This window comes from Protopterus annectens, chromosome 7.part0 (genome assembly GCF_019279795.1).
Source record: "Protopterus annectens isolate FY-2018-M chromosome 7.part0, PAN1.0, whole genome shotgun sequence".
Taxonomy (NCBI): Eukaryota; Metazoa; Chordata; order Ceratodontiformes; family Protopteridae; genus Protopterus; species Protopterus annectens.
Window position 1 is genome coordinate 1,804,233,497 of NC_056739.1, and position 23,961 is coordinate 1,804,257,457.

The window sequence follows — 23,961 nt, forward strand, 5'->3', positions numbered from 1 at the left end:
TCATACTAAAAATGGCAGTTAAGCCAGAACCAGGATTGCCTTACCCCTTCGTAGGGTGGATATTACCCTACACTTCTGCAAAGTTTCAGCCTCCTAGCCTTTTCCCTCTTGGAGAAAAACAAGTTTCCAGGGGTATTTTTTCCCTATGCAGAAACATGCTTGAAATGCATAGGGAATGCTAAAAACAATAAACGGTCATACTGAAACTGGCAGTTAAGCCAGAACCAGGATTGCCTTACCTCTTCGTAGGGGGGATAGTACCATATACACCTGGAAAGTTTCAGCCTCCTAGCCTTTTCCCTCTTGGAGAAAAACAAGTTTCCAGGGGTATTTTTTTCTCTATGCAAAAACATGCTTGAAATGCAAAAAGAAAGCTAAAAACAATAAACGGTCATACTGAAACTGGCAGTTAAGCCAAAACCAGGATTGCCTTACCGCTTCGTAGGGTGGATATTACCCTACACACCTGCAAAGTTTCAGCCTCCTAGCCTTTTCCCTCTTGGAGAAAAACAAGTTTCCAGGGGTATTTTTTCTCTATGCAAAAACATGCTTGAAATCCAAAAAGAAAGCTAAAAACAATAAATGGTCAAACTGAAACTGTCAGTTAAGCCAGAACCAGGATTGCCTTACCCCTTCGTAGGGTGGATAGTACCCTACACACCTGCAAAATTTCAGCCTCCTAGACTTTTCCTTCTTGGAGAAAAACAAGTGTACAGGGGTGTTTTTTCTCTATGCAAAAACATGCTTGAAATGCAAAAAGAAAGCTAAAAACAATAAACGGTCATACTGAAACTGGCAGTTAAGCCAGAACCAGGACTACCCTACCCCTTTGTAGGGTGGATAGTACTCTACACACCTGCAGAGTTTCAGCCTCCTAGCTTTTTCCCACTTGGAGAAAAACAAGTTTCCAGGGTTATTTTTTCTCTATGCAGAAACATGCTTGAAATGCATAGGAAAGCTAAAAACAATAAACGGTCAAACTGAAACTGGCAGTTAAGCCAGAACCAGGATTGCCTTACCTCTTCATAGGGTGGATAGTACCCTACACACCTGCAAAGTTTCAGCCTCCTAGCCTTTTCCCTCTTGGAGAAAAACAAGTTTCCAGGGGTATTTTTTCTCTATGCAAAAACATGCTTGAAATGCAAAAATAAAGCTAAAAACAATAAAGTGTCATACTGAAACTGACAGTTAAGCCAGAACCAGGATTGCCTTCCCGCTTTGTAAGGTGGATAGTACCCTACTCACATGCAAAGTTTCAGCCTCCTAGCTTTTTCCCTCTTGGAGAAAAACAAGTTTCCAGGGGTATTTTTTCTCTATGCAAAAACATGCTTGAAATGCAAAAAGAAAGTAAAAACAATAAACGATCATACTGAAAATGGCAGTTAAGCCAGAACCAGGAATGCCTCCCCCCTTTGTAAGGTGGATAGTACCCTATACACATGCAAAGTTTCAGCCTCCTAGCTTTTTCCCTTTTGGAGAAAAACAAGTTTCCAGGGGTATTTCATAATAAAGGACCAGGAATTAAGTGCATGGTATCCTGTACTGACACCGTGGAAGGATTCCAAACCACGGCCATCCCAGAATGTTTATCCAAGCCAGTAGACCAAATGATGTTATACGGACATAATTGTGACCATTGCTCCTGAGCCTCAGGAGAAAGGATGCCAACATCCAGGAGACATAAAATATCGAACTGTAGAGTATGAATCCAATCCGCCACACATAAACGCTTGGAAAGCGAAAGCAATAAATTAATGTTGCAAAAGGCTACCAAAAGATTAGCCATTATCAACGTCCATAGATCCATCTGAAGCTGGAACAATCGCTGCTGTCCGACCTCTAGTTGCTGATCTTCCCTGCCGCCTCCTAGGTAAACCAGAAGAAGAGGTATCCACAGTCACTACCGGAGATGATGACGGTCTCCCAACCTTCTTCGAGGAAGGAGTACCCACAACTATATGTTCAGAAGAAGAAGTAGGGACCAAATTAATGACATCACCAGAATCAGAAGTGTCCATATTTACCACAGGCAACTCTGAAGACACAGAACCTGTTTGAGAGGTCACTGCTGGGGAAGAAGGAACAGAAGGTGGGAGCTGCTGAGCAGGAGCCGTAACAGGAGGCACATGATCATGAGAGGGACCAGCAATTTGAGAGGTATGAAATCCCTGAGAATCAACAGAAGTATGTATGCTTTGCTCTTCAGCACCAGCAGTAGAAGCCCCTTCCGGGGAGGAAGATCATCCAAAACAACAGGAGCAGAAGTCAAATCAACGGAAACAACCACGTCCTCCACTGGAGAGTCCACCAAAGGACACTCAGACCAATGATGAGCCTCTCCGCAGTGTGGACATTTATTTGGACAAAATCTTGAAAAATGAGTTAATGAGCCACAACGTGTACATTTCTTTGCTAGACATTCAGAAATCAAATGGGTAAAGTCCCTGCAGAAAAGACAAATTCGGGGCTGACCAGCATAAGGAATGGTCCCTCTATGCCCACCAACAAAACACACCCCTGGAATATGTTTAATACCCTCCTCAGTTACTCCCATAGTCACCCAAGCCTCCCACCCACCATCCCAGACCCCAGGTAACTCAGACGAACAAGTCTTAATGACACTGTGAACTTCAGAGCATTGCCTTGTTAAATATGCCTTCACCATATCTACAGACATATAAATAGTCTTAAAATGAATTTTCAACTTCTTCTTCAATTGAACATTCAATTGGGATATTTCATACTTGTTCCATGGGGAAATATGCTTGTTTGCCTGAAAAGTTGTATAAAACTTAGTAGCAACAACTGGGGACTCAAAAAATACTTCTATCATATTTTCATTAAGTCAGGGAATAACTCCAGCAAGATCCAACAGTTTTAAACCAGAGGGAGCAAGTACATCAGCCCATAAGGCTTTTAATGACATCATGGCAACTTTCACTGTTTTTATTCTAATGCACGACTTTTGGAAAAATCTCTGGGCAGAATCAGTTGAAGAAGCTGCCTGGGAATACAATCGGTGTGTTTTTGGGATTGCAGAACTTAAATTGGAAGTGCAAGCAGCAGAAGTTGTTTGCTGCGCTGTCATGACTTTAACGCTAGCTGAAAAGCCAGTTTTGGCACCAAATTTAAACTGCAAATCACCCTTTTTTTCTTTAGCGTGTTTTTCACGCAAAATTGCAGATTCTGAGGCATCTACAGCCTCAAATGGCCTTTTACAATGTACATTTACCTTATCTGAAGATGCAGGAACATTTAGGGAAGCAGGAGAAGGATTAGAATTGGAAAATAAAACGGAAGCAGCTAAAGACTCAGCTGGAGGCGGAAACTCCATTTTCTCCTCGCTCCAGTCAAAGATAGCTGCTGTCTGAGCATTTCTAGCCATTACAGGATCCACAGGTAAAACATTTAAAGCAGGTAAATCAGCCATAGAGTAGGAATCCACTATTTTCACTTCAGGAGAAGATAATCCAGCATTAGATGAGACAGGAAGAGAAGCAGTCTCCATCTCCATGCTCTGCTGCAGTGCTGCAGACCCCACACCCTCCACTGAGAAAGTGAGGTCATACTGAAACTGGAAGTTAAGCCAGAACCAGGATTGCCGTACCCCTTTGTAAGGTGGATAGTACCCTACAGACCTGCAAGTTTCAGCCTCCTAGCTTTTACCCTCTTAGAGAAAAACAAGTTTCCAGGGGTATTTTTTCTCTATGCAAAAACATGCTTGAAATGCAAAAAGAAAGCTAAAAACAATAAAAGGTCATACTGAAACTGGCAGTTAAGCCAGAACCAGGACTGCCTTCCCCCTTTGTAGGGTGGATAGTACCCTACACACATGCAAAGTTTCAGCCTCCTAGCTATTTCCCTCTTGGAGAAAAACAAGTTTCCAGGGGTATTTTTTCTCTATCCAAAAACATGCTTGAAATGCAAAAAGAAAGCTAAAAACAATAAACGGTCATAATGAAAATGGCAGTTAAGCCAGAACCAGGACTGCCTTACCCCTTCGTAGGGTGGATATTACCCTACAGACCTGCAAAGTTTCAGCTGCCTAGCCTTTTCCCTCTTGGAGAAAAACAAGTTTCCAGGGGTATTTTTTCTCTATGCAAAAACATGTTTGAAATGCATAGAGAAAGCTAAAAATAATAAACGGTTATACTGAAACTGGTAGTTAAGTCAGAACCAGGATTGCCTTACCCCTTTGTATGGGTGGATAGTACTCTACACACTTGCAGAGTTTCAGCCTCCTAGCCTTTTCCCTCTTGGAGAAAAACAAGTTTCCAGGGGTATTTTTTCTCTAGGCAGAAACATGCTTGAAATGCATAGGGAAAGCTAAAAACAATAAACGGTCAAACTGAAACTGGCAGTTAAGCCAGAATCAGGATTGCCTTACCCCTTCGTAGGGTGGATAGTACCCTACATACCTGCAAAGGTTCAGCCTCCTAGCCTTTTCCCTCTTGGAGAAAAACAAGTTTCCAGGGGTATTTTTTCTCTATGCAAAAATATGCTTGAAATGCAAAAAGAAAGCTAAAAACAATAAACGGTCATACTGAAACTGGCAGTTAAGGCAGAACCAGGACTTCCTTACCCATTCGTATGGTGGATAATACTCTACAAACCTGCAAAGTTTCAGCCTCCTAGCTTTTTCCCTCTTGGAGAAAAAGAAGTTTCCAGGGTTATTTTTTCTCAATGCAAAACATGCTTGAAATACATAGGGATAGCTAAAAACAATAAACGGTCATACTGAAACTGGCAGCTAAGCCAGAACCAGGATTGCCTTACCTCTTCGTAGGGTGGATATTACCCTACACACCTGCAATGTTTCAGCCTCCTAGCCTTTACCCTCTTGGAGAAAAACAAGCTTCCAGGGGTATTTTTTCTCTATCCAAAAACATGCTTGAAATGCAAAAAGAAAGCTAAAAACAATAAACGGTCATACTGAAACTGGCAGTTAAGCCAGAACCAGGATTGCCTTACCCCTTTGTAAGGTGGATAGCACCCTACAAACCTGCAAAGTTTCAGCCTCCTAGCTTTTTCCCTCTTGGAGAAAAACAAGTTTCCATGGGTATTTTTTCTCTATGCAAAAACATGCTTGAAATGCATAGGTAAATCCAGATTTATTAACAACCAAAAACCAAAAAAAAGAAAAGAAAAATACAGTGTTTTCAAACAAAAACATCACCATAACCCCACCTAGAAAGCCAATGTTTTAACATACAAATCAACTGTGCAACTGGTATCACCACCTTTTGATACAATGCCTTACAACGAGCAGACCACAGCAAATACATTAAAGAACACAAAACAAAATCAGTCCTCCGAATAGCCGGAGTCCAGATAATCTTGTAATCACCCATTTTGCATTTGTCTAAAGTTAATGGGAAAAAATACGGAATCTTGAATGTTCGATGGAATAGTCTCCAGAAACCATACAAACGATGACAGGAAACAAGAAAATGCATAATAGTTTCAGGTTCAGTGCAACCCATAAAACATAAGGTATCTGAAGCATGTCCAGTATGGAGATGACATCGCAGTGGCAATTTGTCCATAGAAAGTCTCCACAAAAAATCATGCCACTGCGGAACTGCCGTTAGGAACCTCCGTCGTCCCAGCAAACCGGAAGACTGAGAAGCTGTAATGGTGGCATATGCATTAATCCAAACATAAGTAGACATAATTTGTGCATAAAAAACTGAAAAAGGCAAAGCAATGTCACATCCATGTACCTGATACTTTCTAGTGACTAAAACAATGTCCCTGAGCTCTGAGTTACCTCCAGACTGCGGTCTACGCCCAACCAGTAAAACATCCCAAAAACGGGGAAAGATACCCTTATATACTGCAGCAACAAGAGAAAATGTCTGCGATTTTAATCTAGACAAAAGCTTATGCAAATATAAAAGCTGCAAAAACAAAACTGGATTTTTCAAGCCACAACCACCATGATCCGGAGGAGCATAGACCGTACCCCTGGCAACCGGATTTAGCCCTGATTTCCAAAAAAAATGGAAAAATAATCGAAGGAACCAAGCCGTCCATGCCGTAGGAAAGAAATAAACAGAAAAAACATGCAAAAATTTAGCCAAAAAAATGGAATTTAACAACAATGCCTTCTTCCGAAAGGACAAATGAAACGTCTGCCAAAAGTTCAAGGTGGATATAGAAGTAGACAACAGCTGCTTACAACAGTGTGAAATAAAATCAGGGGAACCAAAGGGGACACCTAAAATATGGACCCCTGTTGACAGTACTGGGAAGGAATGATAAACTGTAGGGAAATCTGTTCGCGTGGTGTAAAAGAAAGATTTGGACAAATTAACCTGCCAGCCAACCCTAGAAAGAATGGGAAGAAAATGACGAAGAAAATAGGTATTCACCATATCAGGATCTTCCAGAAACATAGAAATGTCATCAGCATAGGAAACAATACGTGGTAATAACACTCCAGAACAAGAAAAAGAATGTGGAGAAAAATTAACAGTGTGACGAAAAGTAAAGATAGCAGCCCCCACTACTAAAGCCAGAAGATAGCTACTAAGCGGATACCTTGCCGAATACCATTCAGAATAGAAAGAGAAGCACCCAAATGACCATTAACCAAAGGCACTAAAGTTGAACCCTGAAAAATAGAAGAAAGACAAGACAGAAATTTTCCACCAAAGCCATAGGAACGAAGAATAGAAAATAAAACTGAATGAGAGATATGATCAAAGGCTTGAGACAGATCGCAAGAAAGAACGCCACCCAAAGAGATAGGAACTTGAGAAAAAACACACTTGTATAGATGCAAAAGGTCCCAAATGGGACGCCCAGGTATGCCATAGACCCCTGGGTCAAGCAAGAAAGGCAGGGAAATGGAGAGGCGTAGTTGGATAATTTTTGTGAAGATCTTATAATCTGTATTGCACAAAGCAATGGGTCTCCAATTTGCCAAGTCCGCTTTACAACCTTTCTTCCATAAAAATTTTAAGGCCACTGAAAGAAAAGAAAAATGATTAATGCCATCATCCAACCATTCATTAAACAGAAGTACCAGTAATTGCAAATGTGTGTCTGACATGTGTTTGTAAAAGGAATAGGGAACTCCGTCGAGACCAGGAACAGATGTGGGCATGGTGAGATTAAGAAGGACTTGCTTCACTTCAAAAAGAGTGATGGGCCCATCAATTCGAGCTTTATGTGAAGCAGGCAACTTAGGCAATTCCCATAATGATGTGTCAGAGGGCTTCCCACCAAACAATGAGAGGAGATGTTCACGAACAATTGCCTGCATGCCTGCCAGTGTATTGCAAAGGGCCCCATCTGAAGCTTTCAGGCACAACATTGTAGTGGACTTGATAACATTGGATTTGCCCACATATGGTAGGTACTCCTGCCCTGTACCACGCAAAGAATGCGCTAAATTGAATAACCTGGTCTTGACCCTTTCCATGTTTAAATCATAAAGGTGATGTAAAGCTGTAAGGGCAGAAGAAAGATCATTATTTGCCACTTTAACATAAGCATGATATGCAGCTGTTGTACTAGACTTCAGTAACATGCAGTAATCATGAACAAATAATTTGTACCTGCTCAGTAACTTAATCTTGAAATCTATCCACCAAGCGGCAACAGAATCGTATAGCTCCAACAAAGTATAATGGCCCTGCCACAAATCTTCCCAAATGATCTGCCATTCTGGTAAGTTAATGTAGGTGGGATTCATCTTTACATAAATTTTACCCTTGTGCAATGTAGTAGCATGACCAAATGTGTACAGCAATAAGGCATGGTCAGAAAAAGGAAGAAAATAGTGATTAAAATCAAAACAAGACAACGTGGAAGTATGCCAACAATAATCAATGACGGTTCGAACATTACCTTGACAAAAGGAAAAAGGTGGGGTAAAACCCAAGGTAAGCCCTGCTTGTGACATAATTTTATGACATAATTTTACATCATATTTGTCCTTGTATGCATCATCCACCAAATGCGCATTAAAGTCCCAGGAAACTATAATAGGGTATTCTACCTGTAAAAAAGGCAACAAAAATTTAAACAGTTTACACCTGTCACCAAGATTAACATAAGCATACATAAAAAGAACACGAAAGTACTCATCCTGAAATGTTATATCCAGGCATAATAAACGACCAGGAATTAAGTGCATGGTATCCTGTACTGACACCGTGGAAGGATTCCAAACCACGGCCATCCCAGAATGTTTATCCAAGCCAGTAGACCAAATGACATTATACGGACATAATTGTGACCATTGCTCCTGAGCCTCAGGAGAAAGGATGCCAACATCCAGGAGACATAAAATATCGAACTGTAGAGTCTGAATCCAATCCGCCACACATAAATGCTTGGAAAGCGAAAGCAATAAATTAATGTTGCAAAAGGCTACTAAAAGATTAGCCATTATCAACGTCCATAGATCCATCTGAAGCTGGAACAATCGCTGCTGTCCGACCTCTAGTTGCTGATCTTCCCTGCCGCCTCCTAGGTAAACCAGAAGAAGAGGTATCCACAATCACTACCGGAGATGATGACGGTCTCCCCACCTTCTTCGAGGAAGGAGTACCCACAACTATATGTTCAGAAGAAGAAGTAGGGAGCAAATTAATGACATCACCAGAATCAGAAGTGTCCATATTTACCACAGGCAACTCTGAAGACACAGAACCTGTTTGAGAGGTCACTACTGGGGAAGAAGGAACAGAAGGTGGGAGCTGCTGAGCAGGAGCCATAACAGGAGGCACATGATCATGAGAGGGACCAGCAATTTGAGAGGTATGAAATCCCTGAGAATCAACAGAAGTATGTCTGCTTTGCTCTTCAGCACCAGCAGTAGAAGCCCCTTCCGGGGGAGGAAGCTCATCCAAAACAACAGGAGCAGAAGTCAAATCAATGGAAACAACCACGTCCTCCACTAGAGAGTCCACCAAAGGACACTCAGACCAATGATGAGCCTCTCCGCAGTGTGGACATTTATTTGGACAAGCTCTTGAAAAATGAGTTAATGAGCCACAGCATGTACATTTCTTTGCTGGACATTCAGAAATCAAATGGGTAAAGTCCCTGCAGAAAAAACAAATTCGGGGCTGACCAGCATAACGAATGGTCCCTCTATGCCCACCAACAAAACACACCCCTGGAATATGTTTAATACCCTCCTCAGTTACTCCCATAGTCACCCAAGCCTCCCACCCACCATCCCAGGCCCCAGGTAACTCAGACGAACAAGTCTTAATGACACTGTGAACTTCAGAGCATTGCCTTGTTAAATATGCCTTCACCATATCTTCAGACATATAAATAGTCTTAAAATGAATTTTCAACTTCTTCTTCAATTGAACATTCAGTTGGGATATTTCATACTTGTTCCATGGGGAAATATGCTTGTTTGCCTGAAAAGTTGTATAAAACTTAGTAGCAACAACTGGAGACTCAAAAAATACTTCTATCATATTTTCATTAAGCCAGGGAATAACTCCAGCAAGATCCAACAGTTTTAAACCAGAGGGAGCAAGTACATCAGCCCATAAGGCTTTTAATGACATCATGGCAACTTTTACTGTTTTTATTCTAATGCATGACTTTTGGAAAAACCTCTGGGCAGAATCAGTTGAAGAAGCTGCCTGGGAATACAATCTGTGTGTTTTTGGGATTGCAGAACTTAAATTGGAAGTGCAAGCAGCAGAAGTTGTTTGCTGCGCTGTCATGACTTTAGCGCTAGCTGAAAAGCCGATTTTGGCGCCAAATTTAAACTGCAAATCACCCTTTTTTTCTTTAGCGTGTTTTTCACGCAAAATTGCCGATTCTAAGGCATCTACAGCCTCAAATGGCCTTTTACAATGTACATTTACCTTATCTGAAGATGCAGGAACATTTAGGGAAGCAGGAGAAGGACTAGAAATGGAAAATAAAACGGAAGCAGCTAAGGACTCAGCTGGAGGGGGAAACTCCATTTTCTCCTCGCTTCAGTCAAAGATAGCTACTGTCTGAGCATTTCTAGCCATTGCAGGATCCACAGGTAAAACATTTAAAGCAGGTAAATCAGCCATAGAGTAGGAATCCACTATTTTCACTTCAGGCGAAGATAATCCATCATTAGATGAGACAGGAAGAGAAGCAGTCTCCATCTCCATGTTCTGCTGCAGTGCTGCAGACCCCACCCCCCCAACTGAGGGAAGTGAGGTCATACTGAAACTGGCAGTTAAGCCAGAACCAGGATTGCCTTACCCCTATGTAAGGTGGATAGTACCCTACACACCTGCAAGTTTCAGCCTCCTAGCTTTTTCCCTCTTAGAGAAAAACAACTTTCCATGGGTATTTTTCTCTATGCAAAAACATGCTTGAAATGCAAAAAGAAAGCTAAAAACAATAAACGGTCATACTGAAACTGGCAGTTAAGCCAGAGCCAGGATTGCCTTACCCCTTTGTAAGATGGATAGTACCCTACAAATCTGCAAAGTTTCAGCCTCCAAGCTTTTTCCCTCTTGGAGAAAAACAAGTTTCCATTGATATTTTTTCTATATGCAAAAACATGCTTGAAATGCATAGGGAAAGCTAAAAACAATAAACGGTCATACTGAAACTGACAGTTAAGCCAGAACCAGGATTGCCTTACCCCTTTGTAAGGTGGATAGTACCCTGCACACCTGCAAGTTTCAGCCTCCTAGCTTTTTCCTTCTTAGAGAAAAACAAGTTTCCAGGGGTATTTTTTCTCTATGCAAAAACATGCTTGAAATGCAAAAAGAAAGCTAAAAACAATAAACGGTCATACTGAAACTGGCAGTTAAGCCAGAACCAGGACTGCCTTACCCCCTTGTAGGGTGGATAGTACCCTACACACCTGCAGAGTTTCAGCCTCCTAGCTTTTTCCCTCTTGGAGAAAAACAAGTTTCCAGGAATATTTTTTCTCTATGCAGAAACATGCTCGAAATGCATAGGGAAAGCTAAAAACAATAAACGGTCAAATTGAAACTGGTAGTTAAGCCAGAACCAGGATTGCCTTACCACTTCATAGGGTGGATAGTACCGTACACACCTGCAAAGTTTCAGCCTCCTAACCTTTTCCCACTTGAAGAAAAACAAGTTTCCAGGGGTATGTTTTCTCTATGCAAAAACAGGCTTGAAATGCAAAAATAAAGCTAAAAACAATAACATGTCATACTGAAACTGGCAGTTAAGCGAGAACCAGGATTGCCTTCCTGCTTTGTAAGGTGGATAGTACCCTACACACCTGCAAAGTTTCAGCCTCCTAGCTTTTTCCCTCTTGGAGAAAAACAAGTTTCCAGGGGTATTTTTTCCCTATGCAGAAACATGCTTGAAATGCATAGGGAAAGTTAAAAACAATAAACGGTCATAATGAAACTGGCAGTTAAGCCAAAACCAGGATTGCCTTACCCCTTTTTAGGGTGGATAGTACCCTACAAACCTGCAAAGTTTCAGCCTCCTAGCTTTTTCCCTCTTGGAGAAAATCAAGTTTCCATAGGTATTTTTTCTCTATGCAAAAACATGCTTGAAATGCATAGGGAAAGCTAAAAACAATAAACGGTCATACTGAAACTGGAAGTTAAGCCAGAACCAGGAATGCCTTCCCACTTTGTAAGGTGGATAGTACCCTACACACATGCAAAGTTTCAGCCTCCTAGCTTTTTCCCTCTTGGAGAAAAACAAGTTTCCAGGGGTATTTTTTCTCTATCCAAAAACATGCTTGAAATGCAAAAAGAAAGCTAAAAGCAATAAATGGTCATACTGAAACTGGCAATTAAGCCAGAACCAGGATTGCCTTACCCGTTCGTAGGGTGGATATTAACCTACAAACCTGCAAAGTTTCAGCCTCCTAGCTTTTTCCCTCTTGGAGAAAAACAAGTTTCCAGGAGTATTTTTTCTCTATGCAAAAACATGCTTGAAATGCAAAAAGAAAGCTATAAACAATAAACTGTCATACTGAAACTGGCAATTAAGCCAGAACCAGGACTGCTTTACCCTTTGTAGGGTGGATAGTACCCTACACCCCTGCAGAGTTTCAGCCTCCTAGCTTTTTCCCTCTTGGAGTAAAACAAGTTTCCAGGGGTATTTTTTCCCTATGCAGAAACATGCTTGAAATGCATAGGGAAAGCTAAAAACAATAAACGGTCATACTGAAACTGGCCATTAAGCCAGAACCAGGATTGCCTTACCCCTTCGTAGGGTGGATAGTACCCTATACACCTGCAAAGTTTCAGCCTCTTAGCCTTTTCCCTCTTGGAGAAAAACAAGTTTCCAGGGGTATTTTTTCTCTATGCAAAAACATGCTTGAAATGCAAAAATAAAGCTAAAAACAATAAACGGTCATACTGAAACTGGCAGTTAAGACAAAACCAGGATTGCCTTACCCCTTCATAGGGTGGATATTACCCTACACACCTGCAAAGTTTCAGCCTCCTAGCCTTTACCCACTTGGAGAAAAACATGTTTCCAGGGGTATTTTTTCTCTATGCAAAAACATGCTTGAAATGCAAAAAGAAAGCTAAAAACAGTAAACGGTCATACTGAAACTGGCAGTTAAGCCAGAACCAGGACTGCTTTGCCGCTTTGTAGGGTGGATAGTACCCTACACACCTGCAGAGTTTCAGCCTCCTAGCTTTTTCCCTCTTGGAGAAAATAAGTTTCCAGGGGTATTTTTTTCTATGCAGAAACATGCTTGAAATGCATTGGGAAAGCTAAAAACAATAAACGGTCATACTGAAACTGGCAGTTAAGCCAGAACCAGGATTGCCTTACCCCTTTGTAGGGTGGATAGTACCCTACACACCTGCAAAGTTTCAGCCTCCTAGCTTTTTCCCTCTTGGAGATAAACAAGTTTCCAGGGGTATTTTTCTCTATGCAGAAAGATGCTTGAAATGCAAAAAGAAAGCTAAAAACAATAAACGGTCATACTGAAACTGGCAGTTAAGCCAGAACCAGGATTGCCTTACCCCTTTGTAGGGTGGATAGTACCCTACACACCTGCAGAGTTTCAGCCTTCTAGCTTTTTCCCTCTTGGAGATAAACAAGTTTCCAGGGGTATTTTTTCTCTATGCAAAAACGTGCTTGAAATGCATAGGAAAAGCTAAAAAATAAACAGTCATACTGAAACTGACAGTTAAGCCAGAACCAGGATTGCCTTACCCCTTTGTAGGGTGGATAGTACCCTACACACCTGCAGAGTTTCAGCCTCCTAGCTTTTTCCCTCTTGGTGAAAAGCAAGTTTCCAGGGGTATTTTTTCTCTAAGCCGAAACATGCTTGAAATGCATAGGGAAAGCTAAAAACAATAAACGGTCAAACTGAAACTGGCAGTTAAGGCAGAACCAGGATTGCCTTACCCTTTCATAGGGTGGATAGTACCCTACACACCTGCAAGGTTTCAGCCTCCTAGCCTTTTCCCTCTTGGAGAAAAACAAGTTTCCAGGGGTATTTTTTCTCTATGCAAGAACATGCTTGAAATGCAAAAATTTATTTTTATTTATTTTATTTATTTTACATTTGTTGACCGGGCTAGTCTAGCTGGAGAAATTTCCATTTTCAGTAGCGGCCCGGGGAGAAAAGCTCCACAGAGTGAGATACATACAGCAAAACTATCATACCAAAATAGAATAATGATAATAATAACAGTAATAATAATATTAGAGTTAGTAATAGGGTTTGCAATAAAAAACAAAAACTAGTAAACCCTTCAATGTAAAGTACTACTACAGGAGTTAATTCCTATGACACACAATACTATCTACATGACATTGTACATATTGAGAAATAGAAGGAAGAAAAAAGAAAAAGCTGATTGGATAGTAAATAAAGGAAAGTATGTAAGGAAAGTAGAGTGAAAAGAAAGTATGGGAAAAGATAGGGATTAAAAGTGGAAAATAAAGCAAACAATACAGATAACAGGTAGAGAAGTAGTGGGGGAGAAGAGAAGACAAATAGTGAGAAGTGTATCAAGGAGTAAGAGAGATAGTTTTATTTAGTTAGTCATAGTGAAAAACTAATCAGGTTTACTACATGAACAAAGCCAGTGATTTTGGAAATGCAGTTTAATATTTTGTTTGAAAAGAGGCAATGATGTAATCTTTGTTATGTTAGTAGGTAACAAATTCCATTTTGTCCCTACAGCATTAGTAAATAGAGAGTCACCAGCATAATTATTTGATTTTATAGCACTTGTCACAAGTTTACTGGAGGAGCGGAGAGAGTTGAGATTTTTGTAGGGGATTATGAGTTGTGAGAGTATAGGGGTATTATTAGGTTGGTACAAGATTTTATGGGCAATGCAGAGTTGATGGATTATCAGATAGTTCTGAAACTCAGGCCAGCCTAAAAGTTTTAAGTTTAGACAATGATGTGTTTTATAGGGGTTACCGGTAGCAAAGCGGGCAATGTTATTATAGCAGGTTGCCAGTTTGTGACGGCTTGTTTTTTTGAGATTGGTGAAGATAGGTGAAGCATATAGAAGAGTAGAAATAAGATGGGAGTGAGCGATCCTTGTTCTAGTCGAAGGTGTAAGAAAAGGTCTAATTCGATATAGGGATCCTATCTTTCTGTTAACTAGTTTTATGGAGTTGTTAATGTGTAGGTCAAATGAGAGATTATTGTCAATTGTAATACCTAACAATTTAGTTGATGTGTCAGGTGAGATGATAGTGGTGCTGTTGGAAGAGATAGAGAAATGTAAGGGGGAGGTCCTGCATGTGGGGGTAAAAAGAAGAAGTTTGTTTTTTTTCGCATTTAATAAGAGGAAACGACTAGAGAACCATGTTCTATGGTATTGAACACTGTTTGGGTGAGAGAGATAAGTTCTGGGGTAGAAGAGGCTGAGCAGATGAGCGTAGAGTCATCAGCGTATTGAATGCAGGTTGCTTGAGGGATTATTGTTTGAAGATCATTAATGAAGAGGGAGAAGAGAAGTGGACCAAGGATAGAGCCTTGTGGAACACCAATGGTAACAGGCAAGAGAGAAGAGGTGTGGTTATCCCAGAGAACAGCTTGTTTTCTATTTGTGAGGTAAGATTTAATCCATTTAATGGCTGGGATATCGAATGAGAGGGATTCAAGAGTATTAAGTAACAAGGGGTGGTTAACCATATCGAATGCTTTGGACAGGTCAATGAAGAGAGCAGAAGAGAGTAAGTTGCTGTTGTGGTTCTGATTAATAGTATCTACAAAAGAAAGCAGGACAGTGGTGGTACTGTGATGTGGTCTAAAGCCATGTTGACAGTTTGCTATTATGTTGTGATTAGAGAGATATTGTACAAGTTGAAGGTGGATACATTTTTCCATGATCTTAGCCAAAGGTGAGAGGAGAGCAATGGGCCTATAGTTAGCATAGTCAGTTGAGTGTCCACCTTTGTGTAGTGGGATAATATGAGAGACCTTCCAAATTTCGGGGATGATTCCTTCTTTGATTGTCCTATTTATGAGAATAGATATAGGATATGCAATAACCTTGGCAGCCTTTTGAAGAAAAAGAGATGGGAGCTTATCGGCAAAGGGGGTACATGGTTTTAGTTTTAGAAGAAGTTTGTGAATGTACGATGTAGAGATTGGTTGTAGTGAAAATTTAAAGGAGGAGTTAGTTTGGTTACTAGGTGGACAGAAGTTGTTGGCATTAAGTTGTTTAGCTAGAGTTTGAATAGCTTCTGTGAAGAAAGAGTTAAAAGCATCTGCAGTCTGTTGTGAAGTATCAGGGTCTGCATTTAGTAGGGAAGGTGTTTTGGAAGTTCCTGGGGAGAGGAGTTTATTGATTGAGGACCAGAAAAGTTTTGAATTATTAAGATGAGTTTGTTGTAGTTCGATATAGAATTTCTTTTTGTCAGTTATCACTGCCTTTTTAGTTAGATTTCTAAGCTGTCGGAAGTTTAGAAGATCAGTGTTAATTCTGTGGGATCTCCATCTAGCCCAGACTTTATTTCTAGTGAGAATGAGCTTTTTGGTTTCATTGGACAGCCAAGGGGCCGTATTAGATTTCATTCTAATAATACGTTCAGGAGCATGTTTGTCAAGAATGGATAAAAACTTTTTGTTAAAATGTAATACTGCATTTTCAAGAGGAAGTGTTTTTAAGGGGTTCCAGTTACATGCCCTGAGTTCAGTTTGAAATAGGTCCAGATTAAAATGTTTGGAGGTGCGTATTTTTCTAGTAATGTGGGGGTTTAGCCAATCAGCTTTTTCTCTTGTTATAAAAGTTAGAGAGTGGTCACTGATATCGTCTGGCAAGGTTCCTAATTTGTAATTATTTTTTACTCTGTTTATAAGTATCCAGTCTAGAATGCTTTCTCTTTTAGTATGTTTATCGAGCCTAGTAGTCGAGGTGATGGTTTGGGTGAAACCATGTAGGTTGATATGAGATGAAGGATTTTCTTTATTAATACTATTCCAGTCTATGGTCAGGTCGCCTAGTATGATAGTTTCCTGTGGATAAGTGGCTGATATGTAACTAAGATAATCTTCAAGGGTTGGTATATTGTTACCAGGAGGCAGGTACATACAGATGATGTTAAGGGATTTTTTGGAATTTAATTGAAGTTTGATCATGATGGCTTCTATCCTGCTATCTTGAGTTGGTGAGGCTGGAAGGGTAGTGATATTTAGATGATTTCTAAAAAGAATTGCAACACAACCACCTTTTCTTTTGGGACGGTCGAGTCTTACTATATTGTAGCCTTGGGGAATAATCTCAGTGTCTTTAGTGCTAGGTTTTAGCCATGTCTCTGAGAGGCAAAGAATATCAAATGAGTGTGCGTGAAGGAGGGTATGTAGGTATGGTACTTTGTTGTTTAAACTTTGGGTATTCAGATGTCCTATTAAGAAGCTATTATTGGCTTTAGGCATAGGCACCAGGGGGGAGGGGGGAGAAGGGCCAGGGTTCGGATGGATGTCACCATCTTGAAGGGTAGGATTGCTACATTTGAATGTACGGTAGTGCCTTTGTAAGGTTAGTATTTTGGTTTTATTATCAGATGTTATGACATAGTTGAGATGTCTAGGTCTGTGGAATTTAGGTAGTTGATAATTAGGAAAAAAGAAAGTAAAAACAATAAACGGACATACTGAAAATGGCAGTTAAGCCAGAACCAGGAATGCCTTCCCTCTTTGTAAGGTGGATAGTACCCTACACACATGCAAAGTTTCAGCCTCCTAGCTTTTTCCCACTTGGAGAAAAACAAGTTTCCAGGGGTATTTTTTCTCTATCCAAAAACATGCTTGAAATGCAAAAAGAAAGCTAATAACAATAAACGGTCATACTGAAACTGGCAGTTAAGCCAGAACCAGGATTGCCTTACTCCTTCGTAGGGTGGATATTACCCTACACACCTGCAAAGTTTCAGCCTCCTAGCCTTTTCCCTCTTGGAGAAAAACAAGTTTCCAGGAGTATTTTTTCTCTATGCAAAAACATGCTTGAAATGCAAAAAGAAAGCTAAAAACAATAAACGGTCATACTGAAACTGGCAGTTAAGCCAGAAGCAGGATTGCCTTCCCCTTTGTAAGGTGGATAGTACCCTACACACATGCAAAGTTTCAGCCTCCTAGCTTTTTCCCTCTTGGAGAAAAACAAGTTTCCAGGGGAATTTTTTCTCTATCCAAAAACATGCTTGAAATGCAAAAATAAAGCTATAAACAATAAACGGTCATACTGAAACTGGCAGTTAAGCCAGAACCAGGACTGCTTTACCCCTTTGTAGGGTGGATAGTACCCTACACACCTGCAGAGTTTCAGCCTCCTAGCTTTTTCCCTCTTGGAGTAAAACAGGTTTCCAGGGGTATTTTTTCCCTATGCAAAAACATGCTTGAAATACAAAAAGAAAGCTAAAAACAATAAACGGTTATACTGAAACTGGCAGTTAAGCCAGAACCAGGATTGCCTTACCCCTTCATATGGGTGGATATTACCCTACACACCTGCAATGTTTCAGCCTCCTAGCCTTTTCCCTCTTGGAGAAAAACAAGTTTCCAGGGGTATTTTTTCTCTATGCAAAAACATGCTTGAAAAGCATAGGAAATCCAAAATTTATTAAACAAAACAAAAGAATAAAAGTAACAAAAAAAGAAAAGCAGGAATGCAATAAACAATTCAAAGAAACATTCCATCATAACCCCATCTGGATAACCAGTGCTTTAACATAAAAATCAATTGATGGACTGGAATCACAGTTTTCTGATACAAGGCTTTGCATCTAGCTGTCCAAAGCAAATACATCAAGGAACAAAGAACAAAATCAGCATGACGAATAGCTGGAGTCCAAGCAACCTGGTAATCTCCCAAACAACATTTCAGGACAGACAATGGAAAAAGATGTGGTACTCTAAAAGTCTGTCGAAAAAGTGACCAGAAGCCATGAATCCTTCTACAGGAAAAAAGAAAATGTGAAACAGTTTCAGGTTCATTACATGACATGAAGCAGTAAGTATCCACCACATTCCCTGTATGAAGATGGCACTTTAGAGGTAATCTGTCCAGAGATAGGCACCACAGAAAATCATGCCACTGCGGAACTGCGGATAAAAACCTCCTGCGACCCAGCAAACCAGAAGCTTGATAACTGGTAAAAGCAGCATAAGCGTTAATCCAGATAAAATTAGACATGAGCCGATCATACCACAGAGAACACCGCTGATTAACATCCAAAGTAAAAATACGATACTTTTTAACAATATAAGAAATATCCCGAAGAGCCTGATTATCACTCACAGGTGGCCGCCTCCCAGCTAGCAACATCTCCCAAAACCCCGGATGCATATGCCTATATAACTCAGCAATTAGAGAAAATGACTGAGACTGAAGTCTAGTAAATAACCTATGCAAAAATAGCAAATGTAAAAACAATATTGGGTGTTTCAACCCACACCCACCTTGATCCTGTGGAGCATACACTATACCTCGAGAAACTGGATTCAAGCCCGACTTCCAAAAAAAATGAAAATATAAGCGTAAAAACCAAGCTGACCATGCAACCGGAAAAAAGTACACTGAAAAAACATATTGAAACTTAGCCAAAAAAATAGAATTTAGCAGTAAAGCCTTCTTCTTAAATGAAAGCCTAAAGGTCTGCCAAAATGCCAAAGTATTAGAAGAAGACGACAACAGCTGCTTACAATGTTGTAAAACAAAAGGAGTAGACCCATAAGGCACACCTAAGATGTGAATACCTGTAGTCACTACAGGAAAAGAATGATACATTTCAGGCAAATCTGTATGTGTGGTGTAAAAAAAGGACTTCGTTACATTAACTTTCCAACCAACCTTGGAAAGAAGGGGAGAAAAATGTTGCAAAAAATATGTATTAACCATCTGAGGATGTTCAAAAAATAAAGAAATATCATCCGCGTAGGAAACCACACGCGGCAACAAGACACCATTGCAAGAAAAAGAGTAAGGAGAAAGATGCATAATGTGACGGAAGGAAAAAATAACAGCCCCCACCACCAAGGCCAAGAGAGAACTACTGAGTGGACAGCCTTGCCTAATACCATTCTGCATAGGGAGAGAAGGAGCCAAATGACCATTAACCATAGGATGAATATTAGAACCCTGAAAAATAGAAGAAAGGCAAGAAATAAAAAGTTTCCCATATCCATAAGACTTAAGAATAGAAATCAAAACAGAATGAGAAATGTGATCAAAAGCTTGAGACAAATCGCAGGACAAAAAACCACCAGTGGAAGTCTGAAAATAGGAAAAAACACACTTATAGAGATGTAAAAGATCCCAAATAGAACGACCAGAAATACCATAAACACCTGGGTCCAGAAGTATAGGCAAAGAGGAAGAAAGACGCAGTTGTAAGACTTTGGTAAAGATCTTATAATCCACATTGCACAGGGCGATTGGTCGCCAATTGGCCAAATCTGCTCTGCAACCCTTCTTCCATATGAATTTCATAGCTATGGAGAGAAAAGAAACATGATTAAAACCAGTACTGAACCATTCATTAAACAGAGATGTCAAAGTACGTAAATGTGTATCATCCAACTGTGTATAAAATGCATAAGGGATACCAACCAAACCCGGGACGGAGTGTGAAGCTGATACAGTATGCAAAACATCCTTAATTTCAGAAACAGTGATCAACCGATCAATAGAGGCTTTATATGAAGCTGGCAACCTGGGTAAATGCCATGGGTGGGAATCAGGGGGCTTTCCACCAAACAAGGAAAGTAAATGGTTTCTCACGATGGTGTGCATGCCTGATAAAGTGTTGCAAAGTGAGCCTGAAGGAGACTTGAGACATTGCATTGTAGTGGATTTGACAATGCGGGACTTCCCCACATAAGGTAAATATTCTTCCCCTGTGCCCCGGAGAGTATGGGCTAAATTAAATAAATTCGTCTTAACTCTCTCCATGTTCAAATCGTACAACTTCCGTAAGGCTGTAAGGGCAAAAAACAAATCAACATTAGCAACCTTGATATAATTATGATAAGCAGCTGTTGTACGTGCTTTGAGTGATAAACAATAATCATGAACAAAAGATTTATACCTGCGTAATAATTTGATCTTGAAATCTAACCCCCAATCCGCCACAGAATCGTATAACTCCATCAAGGTGAAGTGGCCCTGCCACAAATCCCTCCAAATAGCATCCCATTCAGGCATAGCAATATAAGTGGGATTTAACTTCATGTAACTTTTCCCTTTACGCAAAGGGGTGGCATGACCAAACGTATACATCAACAAAGCATGATCCGTAAAAGGAAGAAACACATGAGAGAAATCAGAACAAGAAAGCCTAGGCGTATGCCAACAAAAATCAATGAGAGATGTAGTATTACCCTGCTGAAATGAAAAAGGAGGAGTAAAACCCAAGGTAAGGCCTGCCTGAGACAAAATCTTAGTACACAACTTAACATCACACTTAGTCATGCATGTCACATCTAATAAATGCATATTAAAATCCCCTGCAACAATAAGGGGGTAGTCCACCAGAAGAAAAGGTTGCATAAACTTAAATAATCTACACCTGTCACCAAGTTGAACATAAGCATATAAAAATAAAACACGGTAAAAGTCACCCTGAAACTGAATGTCAAAGCAAAGTAAACGCCCAGGAATGAGATGCATGGAATCACGAACATCCACCGTGGCAGTATTCCAAAGGACAACCATGCCGGAATGTCTATCCAATCCCGTAGACCAAAAGGCCTCATAGGGACACAAACGGGACCACTGGACCTGATCTTCCATGGAAAGAGTACCAACATCCATGAGACACAAAATATCGACCTGAAGAGTCTGTAGCCAGTCAGCCACACATAAACGCTTTGTAAAAGACAGCAAAAGATTAATATTGCAGAAGGCTACCAACAGATTAGCCATTGTCAGTATGAAAGGGGCCATTTGAAACTTCATCCAACGAAGAATTCTTCACTTTAGTAGCAGACCGCAACCGCCTCCGGGAGACAAATCCAGAATCTGATGTATCCATGGCCGATCCCGACATAGAAGAAGCCTCTTGTGGAAGAGGGGGAACAACATCTGCAAATGAATGTTCAGAAGAAGAAGAAAAAGGAGAAACATCCCTGGAACCCACATTAGAAGTATCCATATCAACCACAGTACTGTCTGAAGAAACAGAAATTTGTTCAGGAACTGCCACTGGAGGAGGCAGGACAGGGGGAGGAAGAACCGGAGTAGGGGGAACATCAGGAGGAACATAAGCATGAGACGGCCCAGCAGGCTGAGAAGTATGAAAGCCCTGAGAATCCGGAGGAGAATGGCTACTTTGCTCTTCAGCACCAGCAGCAAGAGTAACAACTGGAGGGGCAGAAGCTGCCACATCCACATCAACATCCAAAGTTTCAGAAGATAATGAGACATCACCCTCCGTAGGGAGCTCCACCAAAGGGCAAACAGACCAGTGATGAGCTTCCCCACAATGAGGACATTTATTCGGGCAAGCTCTGGAAAAATGCTCTAAAGAGCCACATCTGGTGCACTTCTTGGCAGGGCATGCAGATATTAAATGTGTAAAAGCACCACAGAAGAAACATATTCTGGGCTGACCTGCATAGCGAATGGTCCCCCTATGCCCACCAACAAAGCAAACACCAGGAATATGCTTTATACCATCCTCGGTGACCCCCATAGTCACCCAAGCCTCCCAACCCCCATCCCACACTCCGGGCAATTCAGGCAAACAAGATTTAATAACAGTGTGTACTTCAGAACAGTGCCTGGACAAATAAGCTTTAATCATATCAGCTGACATGTAAATAGTTTTAAAATAAATTTTCAACTACTTCTTTAACTGAACATTCATTTGTGAGATCTCATATTTATTCCAAGGGGAAAGTGACTTATGAGCTTGAAAAGCAGTATAAAATTTAGCAGCCAGTACAGGGGACTCAAAATAAACCTCAATCATAGATTCATTAAGCCACAGAATAACCCCAGCCAGATCCAGCAATTTTAAACCAGCAGGAAACAGTACATCAGCCCATAAGCCTTTCAATGACATTGTGGCATGTTTTACTGCTTTAATCCTTATGCATGATTTCTGTACAAAACCCTGGGCAGGGTTAGTTGGAGAGGCTGCCTGGGAGTATAATTTAGGTGATTTGGGGTGTGCAAGATCAATATCAGAGGTGCATGCAGCAGAAGAAGTTGTCTTTGCTGTCATGACATTAGCGCTAGCGTTATTGCCGGTTTTGGCACCAAATTTAAACTGCAGAGTGCACTTTTTTTCTTTAGCGTGTTTATCATGCAAATCTTGTGAATCTGAAGCTTCTAATGCTTCAAAAGGTCTTTTATTAACCAGATTATGAGAAACAGAAGGTGCAGAAGTGTGCACAGGGGTCGGGGGACCCATAGGATTTGATAAAAGTACCTTAGCAGCCAAAGAATCGGCAGGAGGCGGAAATTCAGCATTCTCCTCACCCCACGTGAATAAAGCAGCTGTCTGCACGTTCCTGGCACTCTTAGAATCCACAGGCAAGTTAGGATCAGTTGGCAAATCGGCTATAGAATAAGTATCCACAATTTTTACTTCTGGAGAAGAAAGAATAGCTTCAGGAGCAGTAGTCAAAGAGGCAGGATCCTCCATAGCGCTCTGCTGCAGTGCTGCAGACCCAACCCCCTCCATAGAGGGAAGTGAGGTCATACTGGAACTGGCAGTTAAGCCAGAACCAGGATTGCCTTACCCCTTTGTAAGGTGGATAGTGCCCTACACACATGCAAAGTTTCAGTCTCCTAGCTTTTTCCCTCTTGGAGAAAAACAAGTTTCCATGGGTATTTTTTCTCTATGCAAATACATGCTTGAAATGCAAAAATAAAGCTAAAAACAATAAACGGTCATACTGAAACTGGCAATTAGGCCAGAACCAGGATTGCCTTCCCACTTTGTAAGGTGGATAGTGCCCTACACAAATGCAAAGTTTCAGCCTCCTAGCTTTTTCCCTGTTGGAGAAAAACAAGTTTCCAGGGGTATTTATTCTCTAGGCAGAAAAATGCTTGAAATGCAAAAACAAAGCTAAAAACAATAAACGGTCATACTGAAACTGGCAGTTAAGCCAGAACCAGGATTGCCTTACCCCTTTATAGGGTGGATAGTACTCTACACACCTGCAGAGTTTCAGCCTCCTAGCTTTTTCCCTCTTGGAGAAAAACAAGTTTCCAGGGATATTTTTTATCTATGCAGAAACATGCTTGAAATGCAAAAAGAAAGCTAATAACAATAAACGGTTATACTGAAACTGGCTGTTAGGCCAGAAGCAGGATTGCCTTCCCACTTTGTAAGGTGGATAGTGCCCTACACACATGCAATGTTTCAGTCTCCTAGCTTTTTCCCTCTTAGAGAAAAACAAGTTTCCAGGGGTATTTATTCTCTAGGCAAAAACATGCTTGAAATGCAAAAAGAAAGCTAAAAACAATAAACGGTCTTACTGAAACTGGCAGTTAAGCCAGAACCAGGACTGCCTTACCCCTTTGTAGGGTGGATAGTACTCTACACACCTGCAGAGTT